Below are 9,579 nucleotides of genomic sequence, written 5' to 3'. Positions count from 1 at the left end.
TATAACTACCGGCATGTATTTTATTTGTTTAACCCCCTAAAATGCCTTCTAAAATTTTCCATGCCTATTCTCGCTGTTCATGGGTTGATATAGACTGTGAATCATGTGAATCATGTCCCGGCAGGCGGGCATGCGCCACACGTGAAAAAAGGAAAGGGATTAAATGCAAAGCTTTGTTTGCGAACAGAAGCCCCCTTGACCATTTCTATCTATCTATCTATCTATCTAACTATCTATCCATCTATCCATCTATCTATCTATCTATCTATCTATCTATCTATCTATCTATCTATCTATCTATCTATCTATCTATCTATCTATCTATCTATCTATCTATCTATCTATCTATCTATCTATCTATCTATGTGAGCGCGGGAGGACGGACGACGGAGGTCGAAGAACCACACTTTACAACAAACCCGCACAGGGAGTAACTGTGTATGACAAGCATGACTGCTAGGTCATGACATCACAAGTATGACATGCACGTTGCGTATACCTCATGATACCCTTTCCCACAGCCACGTGTGGCGGACACCTGCATACCATGGAGTATGGTTTGCGGGGTCGTGCCACTTGTGATCTATAGTCTATATGAAACCAGGACAAATAAAAAAGACATCGAAAAACTTTGCAAGACACTTCGCACGGATTATGCAAGGGGAAGACATACCATTTGTTATAGTTGACGTTTTTTATATATTACACGTACACTTAAATACGCACTCGTAGACACAAGCCACAGTCTAGCGTTGCTCGTCCCCGCACTAATACGCCAATGAAAGCTGCTGGCACTGCATTTTATTAAAGTTGATAACGGCTGTAACGTAAGTTCCAGCGTTGCGTCGAGCGATTTGCTACCTTAGAGATGCCATTGTAGTCAACGTGCCTGGTAAGCCCACACTAGCCAAATTACACAAAGAAGTAAATCCATCTGGTTAGACTTGGCTCTTAGTGCGACATAAGCAGCTCCCATTAAAAAGGGACTCGGCCATAATTATTTCATCAGCCACAACAAGTACAAAGTATGCAGCTGCGTAGGTGCCCGTATTGCCTTAAAGACACGTAGTGGGTAATTCATATACTCGCCAAATGGGGAATTATGGCGTTGTGGGCTCGTACATGAAGTAGGCGCGCTAGGAGAGTTTCCAACCGCCATTGTCACGCACCCAGAGGTTCCTTCCCACGCAGCAACGTTGAGGTATCGGCCATGAAGCGAAGCAGGGCAAGGGGAAGGGGAAGTCCATGTAAGCGGCCCCGATAAGCCTATCGTTCCATTATTAAACTTAGCGCAAAATAACACGGACAAAGTGAAGTGGTAACATACACAGCGCAGCTATCAACTGAAATTTATTGAAGAACATTCACACATATATACACAATGAACAAGACACGTGATGAAAGAATAAAAACGAGTTTTAGTGACTAGCACTCAAGTAATCTATTTCGATAGGGTGCAACACTATCGATGGCCTCGCGACACATGCCTCACCACATCTGTAGATACAGAACGCTTCCTCAATTTCTCGCTCCGTTTTCCCGTTAAATCTTGCCAGCACACTTGCTTCCGTCAGCCTGGGCGCGCAGCCGCAGTCCCTACAATGAAGCGAAAGGTTCGAACATGGTGGCCCATTCAAAGAGGCTCTGTGGTCAAATAACCTATTATTTAGTCAGCGCTCTGTCTGCCCGACATAGTTTTTCCCACAGGACAAAGGTATGTTGTACACCACTTTCCTACCACAGTCAACTAACTTTTCTCGGTGCTTGACGTCGCACCCTTTGTTCTCCCGACCTTGCCTCTGTAACTTCTTATGCACCGCCGGGCAAAGCTGGCCAAGCTTCCTTCCACCTGAAAAAACAACATTACACCCATACCTGGCCCCTACTTTTTTCAAACGATGAGACACCCGGTGCAGGTACGGAATACAAACAAGAGGACCGCTGTCGTTTACCGAACGCTTTTTTGACCCTTTCATTTCCTTCTTCATTTTCTGGTAAAGCCTTTCTCCAAGGAAGGCCAAGTGGCGCTCCGGGAACCTCGAATCCCTAAGCGAACACGAACACGAATAATAACACGAACACGAACACGAACACGAATAACACGAACCACTTCACTTTGTCCGTGTTATTTTGCGCTAAGTTTAATAATGGAATATTACGAACTCGCCCAGCAAAACGTCCTTCTGAAGCCTATCGTGTTGCGCTAAAAGTTAAGCCTAAGCGTCCTCGGAGTTTTAACAATAAAGTGTTGTACGTGGGGTTCATTAAGAATTGACATACGTCATTTCCTTGAAGGATATTACGTCACTAAGAATGCACGTGAATGGTTTAGCGATAAGTTCACTAAACAAATCACCGCCCTTACACCCTTTGGAGATTGCTGCCCAGCGAAAACTGAGAGCGGCCACTATCAGTGCCGTGGATCACGCGGGTACATTTGAATTGTTTGTGAACTATGTTACGCTTGTTTTTGTCGGTTTAGGCATTCCTTTATGCCTCGCGAGCTCGAACCTGCGGATCCTCTGTTCGGCGTCCCCGCCTGCGAGCTTCTTTACGGCCATACTCCACTTGGTGGGTCATGCATGTGGCCTATGCTTCTTTACTGTATTTCATTTAAGCAGCGAGCGTCTCTTTGCCGCAACATGCGTGCCGTTGTCTGCCTTGCCGCGTGCACTTGGCGTTTCGTGAACGATCTTGAGGCGCCTTTTGAGCGACATACGTGTTTTTGCCGCATTCTTCGTTTCTCGACATTTTATTGGACCAGTGGTGAGTAGGAGGGCTTGCCGAATTTATGTGACACATACGTTTTCGGCCGCGGCATTTCTTCATTTTTAGTGGAGCAGTGGTGAGTACTGGCACTTGTCCGATTTCTGAGGCACATATATCGGCCCAGTAGCAAGCGTAAATTGTATTTCTCAGCGTATGTCCCAAACAGCCGCATTCTGAGAACGCCTCAATCTTGTGATTTGATTCCTCTGAGAGAGAAATTAGCAAGAAGTTTCACACGAAAGTGTTTTATGCCGGGGTCCACCACGGTTCCACTGATATACTTCCGTCACGAATATGACGTTGTAAAAATATACAGATGGCATAGAAAAAGACTAGAAGAAACATTTCCGTCACCGGGAGTCGAACCTATAACCCCTCGCTACTCAGCGCGCGGCGCGAAACCACTCGTCCACAAAGCGTACGTTCTTCAGCTTACTAACGGGGAGCTATTTATATACACTGTAGGGCCGCCGTCAGAACTGGGCGCATGGTTGCTGTTGTTTTGTTTACTTTGTGCGGTACACTTGGGAGGCCACGCCGGTCGTGAAGCTGGGTTCACTCCGGCGCGCGACGCGACTTTGGCGGTTTTGGTCAAAGCAGATGCGACCGGATGGGCCCTGATCGCAGGCTTCGAAGGGCCTGCGCGTCGCCACGCGAAGTACTTGGGCTCCGGAGATAGCGGAGCCCATCTGGTTTCTTGTCGCGCCCAGGACAAAGGAGCCCACCCCCACGCAGGCAGCGGCAGGAAGGGTTGGAAACGCCGCCGTAATGACCCCCCTGATTGCCCAGCGATGCCTTCTGGCTGCGCATAAATGGGCCGCTTCCAGGCCCCGGCGCGGCGGTCGCGAGGTTTCGCATCGGTTCGGCCCCACCGTTTGCCGTTAGCGCGCTACGCGGTCGCCACCGAAGGAGGTAGAAGACAATGCGGCCTGCTTTTTATCACCGCGCGGGCGCCAGAGGCATTCGTCATGTGTGGCCGTGCATCAGGTGGCTCAGATGGCGGGCTGCCCTTGACGCTTGAACGTGTGAACGGCAAGGAGCGGGCCCACGTCACGGGGCAATGGGCGCCCGGTTGGCACCTTTAATAATTGTTTGCGCGCTCGCATTCCTTTATTTAATGTATTTATAGCACTTTGTGTATTTAATGTAACGCTGTGGTAACAATTTCCTAACTTTTCTTTCCAGTCTGGTTCGGCAGAAGCTTGCAAGTGGTGCCACGTGTAACGTTTTGCGTGCAGGGGGAACAGCGAAGTGGCCCGAGGGTGGTCGAAGGGTGGTGTCCCTTCAGCAATGTGTTCGACATGCGACCAGGGTTGTTTTTCTTACGGACGTTTTTCTTTTCTTATTACTGCACGCGTACATTTAGCACTACGCACGTGTCGCGTCAGCTGAGCCTGCCCTTGCCACAACAACCTTAGCTGACTTTTTCTTTGCCTTTTGTTTATGTGTTGTTTGGGGCGAGGAGCACGAGTCCGCATATGTGTAAGAAAGTGGTGACTTTGTTGCGAGCTCGTTGATTTGCTGTATGTACTGTCCAATTACAGGGCAAACTGGTGACTATCCCTATCGAATATTCTCATATGACACATATGCCTCGTATCTAATAATCTCGTATGAATACATATGAATCATGTGTTCTAGTATGATCATACGAGATTATTGGATATGTGTCATACGTGTCGTATGAGATTTTTCGATAGGGATTCGCCGGCAGTAATGTGAAGGCGGAGCACCGGGGTAATAAGAAGCGGCCCCGGTGTTCCGTCGGGTGTTCTGAACCGGGCTTAATGTGTTAAGCACAGTCGGATCCGCCGAATCCCGAAGGGTCACCCTACAGACGGTTCATTTCCAAAGTGTTTGTTTTCTTTCTTCTTTTTTGTAACATTTATGCCTGTAATTCCTCTTTAAGTCTTTAAATACAAGTTGTCTCGATTTTACTCTAAACCTCTCCAACGTCTATTGCTCTTCCAGCGACCAGCGAATCCATCGCCGCTATTCGCATAGCGGCACTTCTCACTTAATTTCTCCCAATTTCTTATATCACCTCGGGTGGTGCGTCTCGGGCGCCGAATCTGAAGTGTTGTTTTCTATCATCAAACTTAATTTCACCTCCCACTTCGTTTATATCACCGCGGGTGGTGCGTGTCGGGCGCCGCATCTGGAGTGTTGTTTTCTACCATCAAACTTAATTTCACCTCCCACTTCGTTATATCACCTCGGTTGGTGCGTCTCGGGCGCCGAATCTGGAGTGTTGTTTTCTACCATCAAACTTAATTTCACGTCCCACTTCGTTTATATCACCGCGAGTGGTGCGTCTCGGGCGCCGAGTGTGCAGTGGTTTCTTACTATCAAAACAACCTGAATTTTACTTACACAATTTACCGTTGATGGTACTCAGAGCTCGGTGCGCTTCAGCGTGTTTTTGTTATCACTAGCGAGATGGCGCGCTCTAAAGGTCGTCCGCTGCCGCGCTTTGCGATGCGAGCGCGTCTCTACAGGGGGTGTCTCTCGTGCGCTCGCGCTTATCTCGCGATCGGGGTGGTTTGTACGTCTTGTGCTTTCACCGTAAGTTTCTGTTGACAGTTACAGAGAGCACGAAGGTCACTTTGGTCGCTGCAGCAGCCGCGTTCCCGAAAGGAGCACGTTCCTCACACACAAAGAAATAACAATTGTGACAGTTGTTAGTTCGCGCTCGTCCTGTTTATGTTCTTTTCGTGCGTCCTTTCTGCTTTAGATCGTGCTGCAAGTTTCGAGCTGCTTGCCGTTCTTCGCGTGACATTGCAATTTGTTGCTATAGCATTCATCCCTTCGCCGTTGTGGCGAAACAATGCACATTAACCGCTCAACGACCCCTGTGAAGACATGAATCACTTGAAGACATGAATCGTGTTATACCGATTCCTGTGAAAGCGGGATCAGCGATGTTTCTTTTGTGTAATCTGCTAACCCTTCTATGGTACTTTGCACATTTCTCGAATAACTACATAGCCGGCTGTTATGGAGCCAAAAGTGAAGTTTGCAGCAAAGCCCATTCCTGACAAAAACATCGTCGTTCATACATCTTAACCAAATTTTGAGCCAAGAAAGACTGGTGTCTGCTCTGTATAGGAAATAAGAAGCTTGCATGAGTGGTTTTTTTTTCGTTTTTTTATAGAGAAACAAGGCGTGCCTGCTCAGGTACACGCGGGCAGCCAAGACGCAAGCGTCCGTTTGCTGGTATTGGCAGCTCATCAGTGTTGTCGTGGTAAGTTCGACTTTTGCGTCGACAACTTTGTCTTTTTCGTACATGTATATGTGTACACGAGAGTTACTTTAACTATATCCAAAGGAATAGGCAGCTGGAGAAGCAAAGTCTTTCACGGAGTACGGCATCACTGTACTCGGATAATATTTCACACCTTGGATGTAAGCTTGTCCAACTCTATGTATTTATTGTAGTTATATGCGTGGTTACTGATTTACTACGTACTAAAAGTGATACCATCCAGATGCACCTCGCTGACACGGCATTCATTCACGTGAGCAGTCACAGAGAAGTCAGTTGAGACAATGGCAGCTCACGACACGACCCTGCCTCTCTGTCTCCCTCTATTGTATATATATATATATATATATATATATATATATATATATATATATATATATATATATATATATATATATAATTGTCGATGAGATAAAGGAGCACACTTACGATGAGCCCCTATGCTTACTGGTTAGCGTTCTGGCCGTGCCACGGCCTTCGGTAGGAAGAATAAACTAACACAAGCGTGCAGCCGCTTTTATGGAAATGAACACGTAAGCACAATGAATGCATAAAATTCCCAAAACAATAATAAAAGCACTTGCGCAAATATATTACAGCAAGCTGGGTCAAGGGCATGAAAGAGGACTCCTAACTCTTGGCCATTGGCCGCACTAGTCACGATGGCTGCACATCAAAGAACAACAGCGATTCTTGTACAATCTGAACATTTTGAGCATATATTAGGCACGTTTCATTAAAGATATAACAAAAATGCAAACATCAAGACATCGCAGGAAGGCATGACGGTTTTCCTGCGTTATCGTTAATGCCGCACTATAAATACAGTGTTAAAATTTAAACTTTGAGGTGATGGTGCGATTAGAAGCTTGGTTGCAATAGCGTCACCATGATTTTATCAAATGAATGACCTGGCAGCATAACATGTTAAGGCAATGAAACATGTGGCAAACTGAACGTGTGGTATTTAGTTGTTAAAATTGATACGAAATGACGTTTCGGTTGGACCGATTTATTCCATGTGAATCAGTGAGCATTCAAGTAGCTGTTGTTAGTGCTCTCGCAGCTGAAGTCTGTTATTTATAACCAAAAGATTAGACGACGTGCTTTTAGCAGTCTTTGCTGTGGTCATATACGCTTCAACAATACATCGTGGTTTATTACAGGGATGACAACCAGCGGCAGCAATGTTTTCAGTCTTGCTAGAAGTTACAATAGTGTGCAGGTTCCCCTTTTCCCCAGTGCAGGGTGCCCTGGTTAACTTCCCTGCCTTTATTTGATCCTTATTCTCTACATTTCTTTCGTTGCGATGACATCACTACACGTGCTAAGTTATGAACCATCTGTTAACCCTCCTCTAGAGATAAGAGGGGGAGCGCAGGACACCACGCCCTGTAGGACAGTTTACGGAGACGGAGGCAGCAGGCCCTGCGGCGGGGCGACGCTCTTTAAAGCGTGCCTTTTATCTATCTGCGCCATCTCGCGGGTGATAGTGAACATGCCTCTGCCACGCTTAAGCACCTGCGAGATGTGTGTACCATCAACGGTAAATGATGTATATAAATAGCTCGCCGTTATTACGCCGCTCAATGTACGCGCGGGATGTATGTGGTGTAACGCGTCGCGCCACGGAGCGAGGCGTCTCAGGTGCGAATCCGCGGTGGCACGCTTTAGAAAAAGTTTTCTTGCGGGCTACATTTCTTTGAGGGTTACATCTAATTATAATGACAATTGCTGGGGTTTAACATCCGACCACCACGATATGATTGTGGGAGACGCCGTAGCGAAGGACTCCGGAAATTTAGACCGCCCGGGGTTCTTTATCGTGCACGTAAATCTAAATACACGGGCCTCAACCATTTTCGCCTCCATCAGAAAATTTGGCCGCCGTGGCCGGGATTCTTGAGTGTTACATCTAAGCTATCTTCAGGGTTCGCATACACACAAACACACGCGCACACACACACACACAGATATATATATATATATATATATATATATATATATATATATATATATATATATATATATATATATAATGTGCTGACAAAAAAGCCGCCCAAGGTGTCGAACTGCAATAACGTCGAAGTCTGGGTCAGTTGGTACATGACGCTGAGGCAAAAACCAGTCAAAAAGACGCCGGCCAAGGGGAAGAAGTGACACACACAAGGACTGGACTAGCAACTGTGCTTTATTAGCTGACAGCACCTCCCAGAAGAACCACGGCGCATGCGCTAATCACGTAAAACCATGAAGCCAAAGCCCAAAACAAGAAAAAGCAAAAGCAGAAATTGGCCTACCCAACGGCCAAGAATCTACCGCCAGAGTGACAGGAACTCGCATTCCTTCTGTAGTAATGAAATAGACGTACTGCTTACACAATCATCGCGGTGCGTGTTTATATGATAAGCCTCAAGGATTTCGCGCTCCTTCTTGCCCCCACCTCTACCTAAAATCTTAACATTGGAAAACAGCGGCACACAACCACAGATCTGGCAGTGGCGGGGAAGATTAGCCCCGTCTGACGTGTTCAACGAATTGTGGTGCTCGCGCAGTCGTTCATTCAAGCATCGGCCAGTTTGGCCGATGTATACTTTTTCGCATGTTAGCGGAATCGCATACACAACATGTTTCGCGCAGGTAGTGTACTTGGTTTTATGCCGAATAGAACACACCGGAGTGCTAGTGTTTCCGCGAGCAACACGTGCACACAGCGCAGAAAGTTTGCAAGGCGCCGAAAAGACAACATCTACGCCCTGTCTCAAAGCGACTTTTTTCACATTGTGGGAAACCTTATGTATGTAAGGCATCACTACAACACTCTTCCGCTGGGAATCAATTGGTTCTGGACGTCTATTCGCCGGCCTTTTCACCTTTTGCAGCAGTGTTTCTGCTACAGCTGTCAAGACCTGCCTGGGAAAACCCGCTGCTTCCAAGCGCTCAACCTGACAGTCAAAACTCGACTTAACGCAGTGGTGGCAACTCTTCTGCAGTGCATTACGGAAGCAGTTACTCGCGATCCCTCTCTTAACAATTTTTGAGTGCGCGGACGAGTAGGGTAACAAGAATATCTTGCTTCTGGGAGAAAAGCACCAGCACAAATGTCCATCATCCCTAAAAGTAAGCAAAAGATCCATGTGAAAAAACATGCGAAAAAGTATACATCGGCCAAACTGGCCGATGCTTGAATGAACGACTGCGCGAGCACCACAATTCGTTGAACACGTCAGACGGGGCTAATCTTCCCCGCCACTGCCAGATCTGTGGTTGTGTGCCGCTGTTTTCCAATGTTAAGGTTTTAGGTAGAGGTGGGGGCAAGAAGGAGCGCGAAATCCTTGAGGCTTATCATATAAACACGCACCGCGATGATTGTGTAAGCAGTACGTCTATTTCATTACTACAGAAGGAATGCGAGTTCCTGTCACTCTGGCGGTAGATTCTTGGCCGTTGTGTAGGCCAATTTCTGCTTTTGCTTTTTCTTGTTTTGGGTTTTGGCTTCATGGTTTTACGTGATTAGCGCATGCGCCGTGGTTCTTCTGGGAGGT

Source organism: Rhipicephalus sanguineus, chromosome 7 (assembly GCF_013339695.2).
Source record: "Rhipicephalus sanguineus isolate Rsan-2018 chromosome 7, BIME_Rsan_1.4, whole genome shotgun sequence".
Classification (NCBI taxonomy): Eukaryota; Metazoa; Arthropoda; class Arachnida; order Ixodida; family Ixodidae; genus Rhipicephalus; species Rhipicephalus sanguineus.
This window is presented reverse-complemented; position numbering follows the sequence as displayed.